Below are 8,900 nucleotides of genomic sequence, written 5' to 3' on the forward strand. Positions count from 1 at the left end.
TTCTATTGGTTGTTGCATATGTTGTTGTGAAAGGTTGTTGGGAGATGGTCTTTCATTGGTTGCTGGTTCCAGGGCTGCGGTTATGATTGGTGGATAGGGCTGGGAATCTGATTGGCTGTTGGTTCTAGGGCTGATATTCTTATTGGCTGTTGGTTCTAGGGCTGTGATTGGTGGATAGGGTTGAGATTCTGATTGGCTGTTGGTTTCTAGTGCTGATATTCTTGTTGGCTGTTGGTTCTAGGGCTGTGATTGGTGGATAGGTCTGGGATTCTGATTGGCTGTTGGTTCTAGGGCTTTGATTGGTGGATAGGTCTGGGATTCTTATTGGCTGTTGGTTCCAGGGCTGTGATTGGTGGATAGGTCTGGGATTCTGATTGGCTGTTGGTTCTAGGGCTGTGATTGGTGGATAGGTCTGGGATCCTGATTGCTTGCTGGTTTTATGGCTGGGGCTGTGATTGGTGGTCAGGAATAGGGCTATGATTGGTGTTTAGGGCTGGGTCTCCCATTAGTTGTTTGAATCGGGGCTTGAAATTGGATTGGCTAGGGTTAGGACCATCTTCTTATTGGCTAGTAGGGCTACATAAGCCTAGGACTCAGGGCGTCTCAGCAAAGGGCGGAGAGGACAAGGGCAGCTGCCTGTTTGGGCCTGTTTGGGACAGGTAGGGACTAGGGACTAGGGCCAGAAATGCTGCCCAATTCTCCATTGACCAGGAATGGTTTCAGCCCCTACACATCCCTCAACATGCAAACACATATTATACAAAGACATCCAACTCATGCATCACAAACTGACCACAGACAGATTGCATTGCCCCATCACCCAACACAATACCCTATATACAACACATATACACATGTCCACCACAACTACAACAGTCAAACACCTGCATTCTCACAGCCAACACTACTCTGTCCACTCTTACTAACACAACCTGCCATCACCCACACAATACAAAACTACAGCATACATTTCTCTCAGTCTCAGCCTTCCACATACACACTCTCTGCTCATACTAACCAACAACACTACCCGCTGTTTGCTCCACACAGACCACCTGTCATCATAACAATGCCCAAACCCTGCCTTCAAACACACCATCTACAAACACTCTTCCCCTCTCCTCACCAATTACACACAACCATACAATCATCACATTTCACTCCACCACACATATTACCTCTTCCAGTCATCACAACTAATACTAACTCCCCTGATACACACCCATTACCTCTTACACACCTCGTACATTCATCTCCAAAACACATCAATACCCCATCTAACACTCAAATTCCACTTACTAGCACTAACTCACATACAAATCCCTCACCAAAAACAACTACACCAATATCCTCTCTCACTATTCCACAAAAACAATACCGACCACAAACATCAGCACATCAAAGCAACACAAACTTACATTACACTTATCGTCATACCCACTCCCACACTCAGGACTACGCAAAGAATACAAATTCCATCCTATCTTCACCCCTACTTTCTCACTCTTCACAAACACCTACCACAAGCACCCCAACCCAGCAACTTTCCTTCACATGCCTCTCCTCCATTGCACAATTTAGAGACTTACATCATGATCCACATGCTCCTCCACCACCCCTAACCCATACTCCATCCACACTAAACAAACGCAAACAAAATAAAAAACATGCCACTCATAGCAACCTCGCATCCCCTTGTCTGTTACATAATAAAAATACCCTACAAAAAACAGTACACTCCTCATGTCTCTCTCAGCCACCAAGTCCACCACCCACACACACAGACCCAACAAAATGCCTCCTTAACCTGCTGGAAGAGGAACACTTTATTGAAAAGCAAGACTATTGTGAGCCTCAAACAGTTATCACAACTAGCAACACTCCTGCTTCAAGCTCACATTATACTACTTACCCTTCTCCTAAACAAAACAACACTACCACTAACACACCTTTCCTAAACTGCCAGCTCATAAATGCTCGATCACTCTAAAAAAACAAGCACCACATCTACGACCTGCTCACAGACACACAACCTGACTTACTATTCATAACTGAATCCTGGTTGGGAGATGACATGGCACCAGTGTTGCATGAAGCCGTTCCTCTGGGCTATCAAACCATCACTCAAAACCGTATAGGCAAGAGAGGAGTTGGACTAGCTATTATATTCAAACAGGCAATGAACCTCAGTAAAACAGACAACATCTCCATACAAGGTTGTGAAGCCCTCCTTACCAAATGCCACCCTACTCCAACTTCCTCCTGTAACTTTCTCCTCCTTTACAGACCTCCACCTAACAACTCCACATTCCCAGATGCTTTTCTAGACACAGTCTCAAACCTTATTACACTATACTCCAATCTATGCATTCTTGGGGATCTAAACATATGGTTTGACAAACCCAATATGCTCCATCTAAAAGCTATCACCACTGGCCTAGTCGCATTGAACCTACATCAGATTGTACACAATCTCACACACATCACTGGTCACATTCTAGATGTCATTTTTGCTATGCCTGAGCTAGTTACTATTCATAGCATCACGCCAATCACTTGGTCAGACCACCATATGATAACTTTCCGACATACAACTTCACAAATCAACACACCCCACAACTACTTACATACATAAACCGACCATGGAGCAAACTCAATTTGGATCACTTAGAAACACAATTAATAGCAAACACAGATCTAGATACAATTAATTCTGTACCAAAACTTTATGAGTGGCTACAGGAAGCTTTTGATATCCTAATACCACTCAGAAAAACTAAACACAACAAAAGAAAACCAACACCTTGGAGAAACACAGAACTTAAAAAGATAAAGCAACAAATCAGAAAGTTGCAGTGGACCTGGCTCAAAACAAACAACATTCTAGACAAACTGCAGCTACACAAACTTAACAGGATATACAAATCATCAATCAAAAAAGCTAAAAAAAAGATACTACTCAGACAGAATTCAAAATGCTCAATCTACAACCAAGGAATTTTATAAAATTCTCAATGAATTTCAAAAACCTACATGCATTGAAGGAAGTCATCCCACTACTCAAGATTTCAGAAACAAATTGGCAACTCACTACACAACCAAGGCAGACACATTGGACTCCTATTTAAAACAGAAGAAAACCATCAGCACCAACCCCTTTCCTAAAATACCCTTTAAAAATAAACCAACCCAACCTCTACAGTCCTTCAAACAAATATCCCAGGATGAATTTATGGATTTGGTCAAAGCAAGCAGACCTTCTGGTTGCCCTTCTGACCCTTGCCCACCACAAATCTTCAAGAACATTCTTCTATCTACTTCTGCTGCCATACCTGTAAGAAGAATCATCAACAACTCTTTAATTTCAGGAACTTTTCCTGTAGGCCTGAAAAAGGCATACATACGACCTTTATTAAAGAAAACAAACCTAGCCCCTCAAGACCCCAACAACTTCAGACCAATCACAAATGGACCTTTCCTGGGCAAATTGATAGAAAGAGCAGCATTCGCCCAGATGTCATAATTAATTGAAGACAATTCTATACTTTGAGACTTCCAAACTGGATTCCGCCCAGGAAGAAGCACTGAATCAGCACTCATAGCAATCTGGGATGATTTTAAAAACACAGTTGACCGCAATGGAGTTGCTGCACTACTTCTCTTGGACCTCCCGGCTGCCTTTGATACGGTTGACCATGACACCCTAACTCAAAGACTCCACAAAGCCGGCATACAAGGGATTGCTCTCGACTGGATTACTTCCTATCTTCAAAAAAGATCTAATATCACCCACTCGCCCCCCTTCTCGTCCAAACCCTACCTCACAAAAGCAGGGGTCCCCCAAGGGTCAATCATCTCACCTTTGCTTTTCAACATCTACATGATATCTTTACCAGAACTGATCAATGATTTCCATCTCACATGCTACAACTATGCAGATTACACACAAATATTACTTAAATTAGAATGCCCCAAAAACATTGAAAACTCACAAATCTTCAGTTGCCTCAGAGCCGTTGATCAGTGGATGACCTGGAGCCATCTCAAACTAAATACCTCCAAAACAGAAATACTCCTATGTGGTGACTGGAAAAGTTATGACCCTCTGTGCATCTGGCCTGACGATCTCGGACCACCTCCTCAATTATCCAAGGAAGTTAAAAACCTAGGAATCACCATGGATTCCAAGTTAACTATGAATGCCCAAGTGGACAAATTAGCACAAACAAGCTTCATCACCTTGAAGACTTTACAATGCATCTTCCCCCCACCTCGGATTTCCACACAAGGTGCAAGCTACTATCTCACTTGTACTATCCAAACTGGATTATGCCAATGGCCTCTACCATGGATTATCTCTATCTGTTATGAAAAAACTACAACATATCCAGAATTCCGCAGCCAGGCTACTATTACATGTAAAGCCGCAAGCCCACATCTCCCCTGCCTTGAGAGCACTACACTGGTTACCTGTTGCCAGAAGATGCACTTTCAAGCTGCTTTGTATCACCCACAAAGCTATGCATGGAACAGGACCGCTTTTTATCAGAAAGAAAATTACCAAATACATCCAACAAAGAAACCTCCGCTCAAGATTGGCACCCCGCCTTAGAACACCACCATACAAGAAAAAGACTATAGGTGGTACATCCTTCTCCGTCCAAGCAGCCAAACTATGGAATTCATTACCCCCAACTATAAGAGCCACAGATAACTTTCTTGTCTTCAGAAAACTACTCAAGAGTTGGCTCTTTCCTTCATAACCACCATATTCAAACAACTATGAACTGCATATGCCTATGTTGATAAATATTTTTTCAGATTATGGTGGTCACTACAACCCAAGACCGCAGAGGGACCGCCGTGCGGAAGACCGCCAGTAGTGGCGGTTTGCCGCTCGGAGTATTATGACTGTTGGCTGCTCTCCCTTCTTTTTCGGACGGAGAGCCGCCAACAGCCATACTGCCGGGCGGCGGGGAAGTGGAGGTTGCTCCACCTCCACTGCCACGCCAACAGAACACCGCCCTCCGAATCACATCCTGTGATTCGGCATGGCGGTGTTCTGTTGGCGGTGTGGTGTCGGCGGAGCAGCCCCCATGGCTCCCGTCCCCTCCCGGCGGATCGACGGACCAGGTAAGTCGATCGTCTGTTAGGGGAGGGGGGTTGGGGGGGTGTTGTGTGTTGTGTGGGAGCAAGGGGGTGTGCGTGTGTATATGTAGTGGGGATGTCTGAGTGCGTGTATGCTTGCGTGGGTGTCGTGAGTATGGGAATGAGTGTGTGTATGTCTGTAGATATGTCTGCATGGTTGTGTGCGTGTATGTTTGAATGTGGGTGTGCGAGTCTGACTGTGTGTGTGGATGTTTGCATGTATGTTGGTGTGTGTGCGTGTATGTGAGTTGGTGGTGCCTGCGTGCGTGTCGTGTGTGCATGAGTGAAGTGATGTTGGGGGTCGGGATGGGGAGGGGGGTCCTGCCACCTTTGGGGGGTGGCAGGGGTGGTGGGGGTGTAGGGGAGGGAGTCTGGTGGGGGAGACCCCTATCAGTGCCAGGGAAGGATAAAAAACGGGACCATCTTCACTCTACTATGATTAGGGTGATGCCTCAACCAGGCTTAAGACCACGTAATATGGACAAATCTCATATGGAGGAGGTTGTGCCGGAAAGGAGAGAAGTCTTGCGCAACCCCCCCTCAAATGACCAGGTTTTATCCCAGGTTTTACCCCAGACTCGACGATTATCTGGATACGGACCCCCACTTGCGAAACCTCTTGAGCTCAGCCCTTCTCTGGAGCCTGGAAAGGGATCTTATCCAGGCCTTTTACCCATTCCTCATTTTAATTCTATTTCCATCAGAGACAAGCCATTGCAATTTCCACCTGACTGTATGCCATATGTATTCGTTTTAGAAAATGTGCCCCACTTAGATCCTTGTCATAAAGAAGACACTCAGGCACTAATGAGGAAGTGTGCTCATTGGTTAAGGTTAAAAACTAGATATCAAAGAGACTTGAATGGTAAAATTCTTATGGCACATAGAGTAAACTGGATTGGTCCCTTAAGAAAAGCATATGAGGGTGACTGCGTTGTGATTAATTTTGCCAACCCCTGTTAAGTAAAATGCCTGTTGGCTGACCTGTCTTTCTGTGTTAGGAAGGAAGAATGGATTCATGTTTACCCCCTTAGCTATTTTTATGATCCATCCCTCCCACGTGCTAGCCCTAAAGCAGTACAACGCTATTGTGATTCAGGGTCGGCCAAATTTCAACTGCGGCCAAATAACTCTTCTCTTAGACATCAACAGACCCCAACCCCTTTAGATGAGAATGACTGACATGTGGACAAGGGTGTTGGGGGCGCCCTGGAGAGTTTTGTTCAGGGTATTTGGCTTGATACTCCTTCACCACAGTATGGGCCTGATGAGATTGATATTGCCCCTTATGCCCCGCTAACAGCCATTATCGGTGAGGAAATGGTGGTAGGGATGGGACCAACTGGCTTACTTTACTCTGTTGGAATATTGCGGGCCTTCGATCAAAGGCAAAAAACTCAGAGTGGTTGGAATTTATATCTGCATATGATGTTATTTGTTTGCCGGAGTCCTGGCCAATGGACTCCTTTTATTTGGATGGTTATTACTCTGTTCATCAGCCTGCAATTCCCTCCCTAGTGGGCAGGGCAAGTGGGGGTCTTTTGGTTCTCGTCTTCTTACAATTTCCCAAAATTGAGGCATCTTTAATCTGGTCATCACCATACTTTATGGTTGTTTCACTGTTGACCGAGGGATGTAAGGGTATATTGCTAGTAAATTTTTATAACAACATCCCACATGAGCATCTGACTGGAAGTTTTGAGGAAATAACAGATTTTCTGGACTCCTGTGATAAGTTCCAGGATAATGAGTCTAATATTATATGGGCAGGAGATTTTAATATGCCATTATGTAACCCGGAAGTCTTACATGGGTGCTGTTTTCCTATTGAGGATAGAGAGACGTTATTTCATTTTATTCATACAAAACAAGCTGAATTTTTTAATTTAAATTAAATTAAATTCAATCTTGTATTCGATAGGGAAAAGGCTGCCACACTTACTCAAAAAATACCTACATTTAGGGGAATTCCAAAGGAAGTATTATTGACTATATCCTTACTAGCTCCCCTGATTCTGATTTAATCACTGATTTTAAGATAATACCGCATTGTGCCAGCGACCATAATCCTTTATGTATTAATCTTACTTGTAATTTAAACTCAGTACCTATTACTAGAGAACTGAGTAGGAATTTTGCTTTTAACAAAAATTCTGGCTTACGTATGAAATGGGAAAAGGTTGATCCTAAAACCTTCAATCAGAAAATTATTGAACAAAAATTGGTCTCCATTAATATATGCTTGTCGCAACAACAAAATCATGACCGATTAGTATTAGAATTTGAGCACTTAAGCCATGCTATTTCAGAGGCTCTGATGACTGTCAGAACATCTGTGGCCACAGTAGTCAGCCCATGGTTTAACTCTGCTTGTACTACTGCTCATAGAGATCTAAAAATGGCCCTCAGATCAACCCCTTTTCCCGGGATTCAGTTAGAAGGGCAAGGGGCCATTATAAGGCAGTCTTGTTAGAGAGAAAAAATGAAATCAGAAACACAGCATGGGACGAGATTCTGGTAGCCACCGAATTGAAGGATACTACAAAATTTTGGAGGGTGATAAACCATCCTTATTTTGCAGATCAGGATAATAAAGAGGTTGAATGTCTGATACCCGAAGCGGTGTGGGTGAATCATTTCACAAGAGTTTTTCAATCTGATAGTGACATTTTATGGAGGGGGATGAAAGCAGGGACAAGAGATCTGTGGAATCTAAATTGAATAAAATAGACTTGTCTTTTGAGTTACATGAGGTCATTACAGCAATTAATCGTTCGAGACCTGGTAAAGCATCAGGCCCGGATGGGGTCCCTGTTGACCTTTTTAAGTCTATGCCAGACTTCTGGCGCCCTTTAATTACAAATGTATTGAGAAGTGTTGCACAGAGTAATATTCCCCCCTCCTGGAAACTGGCCATTATTGTTCCAATTTTTAAAAAGGGTGACAGGCAAGATCAAATTTGCTATAGGCCAATCTCTCTTATCGATTCCACTGCTAAGATATTGGGGAGTGTGATTTTGACTCGACTGGAAGAATGGGCTGCGGAGGCAAAGATCCTCTCCCCAATGCAATATGGTTTTACACCTGGTCTGGGTACAGTGGAACAAGTGTTGAATTTGCACCTTATACTTAGCAAATATGTTATCACTAGAAAAGAATCCATCCATTTGGCGTTTATCGATTTATCAAGTGCTTTAGACCTGGTAAATAGAGTGAAGCTCTGGTCAATTATGGAATACCTGGGGGTTGACCAGAATCTTCTAGAATTAATTAAGCGATTATATACTGATTTAATGGTCACAGTGCAGTATGGTTTGCATGGTGAGAGGTCTTCCTTTTTTTCCTCCAGGAGAGGTATTAGACAGGGTTGCATTTTAGCACTGTTCTTATTTTTGTTATATATTAATGGACTTTATGATTTTTCAGTAAAAAATGGAAAGGATTTCCCTAGAATGGGACTGAGACATCTCCCTGTCCTTTTGTATGCAGATGATGTGGCTTTAATTGCCCGTACAGCTAACGGACTCCAAAGTTTACTGGACCTTTTTCTAAATTTTTATGCAAGACCTAGATCTAAAAGTAAATTTTTCAAAAACACTTGCCATGACCATTGGCCCCCAAAATACTAGAACTAAACAATTTACTATGGGTGGAAGCATCATATATAAAGTCAAAGATTTTTGTTATTTAGGTTTGCACGGTGCAAGACCAGTATGCGGGCCATCAGGGGGATCAGGTTCCGATGGGCACCC

This window comes from Pleurodeles waltl, chromosome 2_2 (assembly GCF_031143425.1).
Source record: "Pleurodeles waltl isolate 20211129_DDA chromosome 2_2, aPleWal1.hap1.20221129, whole genome shotgun sequence".
NCBI classification, from domain to species: Eukaryota; Metazoa; Chordata; class Amphibia; order Caudata; family Salamandridae; genus Pleurodeles; species Pleurodeles waltl.